Consider the following 6,012-nt stretch of genomic DNA (forward strand, 5'->3'; position numbering starts at 1 on the left):
CAGCCCTGCTTCCCATCCAGCTCCCTGTTGAAAGTGTTTATTGAAGCAATTAACCTGTTGATTTGGTTGATAAGCTTGAAGAAAAGTAAGGTATGAAAATGATTATTTTTGAGATTATTTTTGTCTATCATTTGTATGAAGATACTGCATAGGAAAAAGCAATTCAAGAAATACGAAAGGAATTTTTACAAATTTGACAATGAAAAATACCCTAATTAGTATTTGGAAGTTTCATAAATTTGGTAATGAAATGACCATTATAAATATTTGGTAAGCTTCATAAATCCAAACTGTGCATACACCAAAGTCTACGGAATGCTTAAATTTTGGGAGGTGAATCCATGCAAGTATGCAGAAGCCCCTGTAGGAAAGAAAAGTGTCATCAAGGACAAGGGGTCCTTTACTTCTGCTCGAAGTCAGTACTTCCCAAGAACAATTGCTGTCCTGATCTGCACTAATGTATCTCATTTTCTCTATGTTTGGGTCTGACATTAAAAAATAAATAAATAAATCACAAGGGCCCGGCACTGTGGTCTAAGGCTAAAGGCCTTGCCATGAACAAGCCGGGATCCCATGTGGGTGCCAGTTCTAATCCCGGCGGCCCTGCTTGCCATCCAGCTCCCTGCTTGTGGCCCGGGACAGCAGTCGAGGATGGCTCAAAGCCTCGGGACCCTGCATCCTTAATTCATGTTTACGGACAGGTCAGTCTTCATGGAACCTAAACATAATACAGGGCCAAGTGCCTAAATTGTGCTTATAACCTTTAATATAGAAGGAGTCCTAACTACTTGTGCAGTTGAATATTGAAATTCTATACATGTATTTATCTGCAATACATCCAGTGCAATATATGTAATAGCCTGGTAAATCCACTGACATGTGTTCAACCAGGATTCACTCCAGCATCTTTTACAAAATAGCCTCTTTTTCTTCTTTGGTAAAATTAGATGAGTAGATTCTGTCAAATTTAAGAGAAATTCTCAAAAAAAACTTAACAGCAAGTTCTCTGGGGAAAATGTGCTAAAGCTACCATATGTTTCCCTGCTTCCACCTTTCATGATTCATGGGTCCAGAGATCTTTGTTACAACAAAAATTCTATATGAGGCCAAAGTATTTATTCCCAATAAGCTGCAGGGCACTGGCAGATTTTTAACATTCTGTGGAAATGTTTTCTAAGCTTAACATCACTGAAAGCTTATATTCACCTGTGGTATTATAAGGAAATCATTTGAATAATAGCATAATAAAATTATTCATAAATATTTGATGACTATAGAAGCACGATAATGACATATAGATTCAAGTATTTCAAACATATTAAATATTCATACACATTACCAGTTAGAAAGCATTTATTACATTTTATATACTGAGAAAATGGCATGAATAAAAATTTTCATGAATACATTCGACTTACACAAGGGCATCACATCCTGACTAGCAAATATAAAATACATTGTTGTGTCAAAGTAATGTACTTTGGAATTACTGCGGGAAATAGAAATGAGAATCATAGCAGGTGGTCGTTTTACTGTTTATTACAATATTTTCTAGTTTCTTGCCACTTGCCTCCATCATCTACCAGATGTGCTTTTTATCTTTAATTTTAAAAGTTTAATGCAATCTGTATCTTCTATTGTCTTCAAATTCCTGAACACCATGATAATACATTGTAGAGCTGAAAGAAATGACAAATATGTGGAACACAATTCGTTAATAAGCCTCATTCTATATGTTTATGTAGAGACTCTGTGGTTCTAAAATATGTTAAGGATGTACTATTCTTTTGGAATTCACTTCATGCTGGTCCTAAAATGCTTCTTCCTTTTCCCTTAAAATACATTAAGTGACATTAAATAAAGTGATAACTAATAGAACAAGGCCTTATCTAAGTTTATGTTCTCTGCATAGAAGCACATGATCAATAATTTGAACATTTTGTTCATCAATTTGTAAGTAAGAAAACAGAAAATGTTAGGTAATTATGATAATGTCAAGTATATTAGATCTCGCCAATTATCGGAAATTATAAAATTGTTCCTATCGTGGGGAAACTGTATTTTGTAAGATAGGACCAAAGCAAATGGCGACAAAGGGGAGGCATTCCATATAACAAACCTGAACAGAATGAGTATAAATTAACGGCAGGTTGATGTTAAGATGTTAACATGTTAAGCAAAAAAAAAAGGGGGGGGGTGGAGGAGGCTATAATGGGAAGAATAAAAGAAAATGCATGGTTGGAAACAAAGAAGAATCACGGATCCCAGTGACAGCGAGTTACAAGGCACTAATAGTTCTGAATCACTGGGTGCTCTGGATGCTTGCAGACAAATTCCTACAAATCTCGTTTCCAGACAAGGTCACCAAGCGACATCGGCACCTGCCACTCAGAGGACTATCCATGCCGGGCTGCTGCTGCTGATGAAGCTGTCGTGATTGGTTTAGCCAGGATGCTGAATTGCAACCTTATGTGCAATGGCTACTTTGCTCACCAGTTCCAGGGCCAGGGGAGGTGTGAGAAGCCTGCTCTCTTGGAGACATACGTTTGTATTCTCAGCTTCATTTTAGAAGTATTAGATAGTAATGAAGAAGAACGCTATGACTGTAAAGGGGGTGAACTGCTTGGAATCAGCCAAGATTTCCTGGACCACTTTTTTTGGACTTTCAGATAAATATCTAAGGTGAAAAGAATGATACGCAGGTTCACTTCTGTGGCAAATGTGATTTACCTATTAAAAACTACTGACAACTGATCCGTGCAAGCATGTTTTTTTTATGACTGTGTTATTTTTCATGAGAAAAAGTGAGATAAGATGTGTCCAGGCTGTAGAGATCCTGTGTTGTGAACTGGGGCGGTGCATACAAGGTTCTCTCTTCATGTGTAGCATTGTGTAGGGGTGCAAGGAAACATACTCATTGCACAGAGGCTCAAATCAACCATTGCCATGTAAGAGCTGGCAAAGCTCATCACCCAGCCTCACTGGAAAACATTCATGTGCCTATTGCCCTGACACCAGCTGAAATCCCTGGCCTCTTTACAAAGCTGGCCGACAAGTGCCACATGGGTCATATTCCACCAAGGCAGCACATGGAGATGCCACTGCCTCCTCTGCAGCAAGTGCCACACAAGCACCGTAACCAGCCTCACGAGGATGTCTGTGCTCCAACAGTGGGATTGTCAATAAGAAAACACAGCAATGTAATGACTGTGTCTAATCAGGATGACTTAAGTTCAGGTGCTAGAGGACCACCACCTCCTGTCCACCACCATCCTGAATATCAGAGTCAACCATAACATGATATGGGTCACCCTCATATTATTATGCCTCCACAGCAACATTACGTACAATCCCCACCTCTTCTACTTATCAGCCACACAGTGCCACATCCTCCCCAGGCCGCAGGTACTCCACCTCCATCAGTGACCTCTGCTCCACCATCAATTATCCTTCCCCCTGGACATATTCTTGCCTACATGCCACCTTCTATGAACCATCCTCCTCCGGGACCTCTCCCCACCCCTCAGCATAGTGGCCCACATGTAACTTCACCCTCTCCTCATCATTACAATCCTAACTCTTTACCCCAGTTCACTGAAGATCAAAGAACTCTAAGTTATCCATTTACAGAGCCAAGGGGAATGAGTCCTGGTATGGCCCGCACCAAGAGGGCCACCACCTCCTCCACAAATGCAGGGTCTGCCTTCTCAAACCCTTCTCTTCCTGGACCACATCAATCAGATCAGAGAAGATATAGACCGTGTTACCCATGATAATAGTATTGTAAACTGATGATGCAATGAGGAAACAAACTGTGTATAGTCAATGTTGTAGCTCAGCTTGGACTGTGTGGGGATGTAATGGTGCCACTTAGCGAGGTGGCTGTAAAAGCCACAGGGTCTGGTCTCTTGACATTCTTTTAAATATTGACCTTAGGATTGATTTCAAGTATTACAGTGGAGAGAATTGGCTCAGTTGACCACAGTCATATTTTAACATCTTTGTTTCCTGAGTGTGGTAAATTGAATCCGAGGTGACGATTTGTAAAAAATTGAACACAATTTTCATGGTTCCACTTTGACAAGTTTTGATTTTGTTAAACACAATGTTTGATTTTCCTTATGATACATTTGGTAACCTGTGCAAAAGGATTAAATTTCAATATGGTTGTAAAAATGCTATTTTATGTGAATTTAAGTGCGGCCACATATTGTTTTTAAAAGCCACGTTTCAGCACGAGTTTCCTAAAGTTACAGTAAAATCTTAAATGTAAAAACCTTAGAAAAGGTAGTTGCTTTGATGTGTAAAGAACAATTTACTAAATTAACAGATAGGAATGAATGGTGTATGTTATCATGTTAGAGGTGTGCGTACGTACTGGAATCTAAAGGATTAAGTATCTAAAAGCTGGGATAAAAATAAATGATAAATGATACTAAGAATTCAATATTTTCAAACCAGTAGACACAAAGATAGGTCCCCTTCCACCCCCCTCACATTCATAAAAGACAATCTCCTTTTCAATCTTTGATGAACAAACATCAATAACTGAGAAGAAATAAATAAAAAGAAATTTTCCTTACCAGGAAGCTACAAGGTCAAAGCAACAAGCAAGGGAAATGCTGTGTGCTCTGTGCAGACACGTCAATGCTCTCAGACTAAAGCCTGACATTGTCTCCTACGCCCATGCATCTCTTCTGAGCAACACTTACTTTTCTCTTTTGCGGGGGGTGGAGGGGAGCTTCCAAATCAACCAGCGTCCAAAGGACTCAGATACATCAGAAGCAGAGTCAGAAAAAGGTCCACCTTGGAACAACACACTTTGTAGAGCCTGTCCTAGTGTCTGTCCTCAGGCTCAATTCTCCTCCTATCCTTAGTCCTTCAAAACTTCACCTGCTAATACATAGATGAGCTCATGCTTCAAGTGGGCTCACAGGTTTTAGAGGCTTAGCTTCCAACATAGTGAGATTCTTTTATTGGGTTAACTAGCTGTTCTCTTCAGTTGCTTCTATGTAACACTTTTTTCTTATGTCTATTGAATGCTTTAGGGTTCTGACTCTAGCTACGAGTACAGGCAATGTTTCTTAAAACAATCAGCAGCATTCTCTTACAGAAAGTTTTCCAAAGGAAGTCATCAGGTGCTTCTGCTGTCAGAATTCCTCCTTCAGCACGTTTCTTCCCCAGCTGCCAGCATTCCAGCAACACTACATCTACTACTGCATTCGTTATACATAAGACTTCATCTTTCTACCTCCGTATCTCTCCACTTTCGCTGGTTAGTTAGAGATTGCTCTTTCCTCTGTAAGCATCTTCCCATTGCACCATTCACTGCATTTATTTATTTTTTCAACTTTTATTTTCCTCTTGAACTTTTTACTTCTGCTTTACATTTGGCTAATATTCCTATCACAAAACTTCATGTTTTCAAATAAATATAGACTTTAAAACCTAGACACTTCTATATTTGCATTTCAGATATTTCTTTCTCAATTTTTAGATAATTATAATCTTAAATGTCACATCACCTCTTGGGATGTTGGTCCTGCTGAGTGCAATAACTGACTGAGACGAGTGACAGGCAAGGCCTTCGTTGGTGTCACTTCTGGTTTCCATAGATAATGAGCGGCCAACTGAAAAGGTATTCCCATTATTTAAAGATAGCCCATAAGACCATTGCTAATCACTGCATTGTTCTGCTACCCACAGGGCAACAGCATTAATTACAAATAGAGATGTACTTTAATTCAGAGTGCTTTAGAAGGAAGAGGAAAAGAATACCGACTGGCAGCTGGGAGGCCACACTGAAACGCACCTGCTCCAAGACTGAGGTACGGGCACGCAGAACAGCTGTCACTCTATGCGGAATGCAAAGGACAAGGTGATGCTGTGTTCCTGGAACGGGAGAAGCAAGGCCCATCTGAGCACAACACACTCCTATTAAACACAGCCTCACTAGATTTGCATTCTTAGGCTGACTAAATTGTCGTTTTTTTATATAAGCTGTGTTTCCAC

General features: G+C 39.7%; 1 pseudogene; it reads left to right on the forward strand.

The window, feature by feature from the left end:
* Positions 1-2,230: 2,230 nt before the first annotated feature.
* LOC121160086 lies at positions 2,231-3,773 on the forward strand (annotated as a pseudogene).
* The last annotated feature ends 2,239 nt before the right edge of the window (positions 3,774-6,012 follow it).

The sequence above is a fragment of the Ochotona curzoniae genome, unplaced genomic scaffold (assembly GCF_017591425.1).
Source record: "Ochotona curzoniae isolate NIBS_2020 unplaced genomic scaffold, NIBS_Ocur_1.0 contig_430, whole genome shotgun sequence".
Taxonomy (NCBI): domain Eukaryota; kingdom Metazoa; phylum Chordata; class Mammalia; order Lagomorpha; family Ochotonidae; genus Ochotona; species Ochotona curzoniae.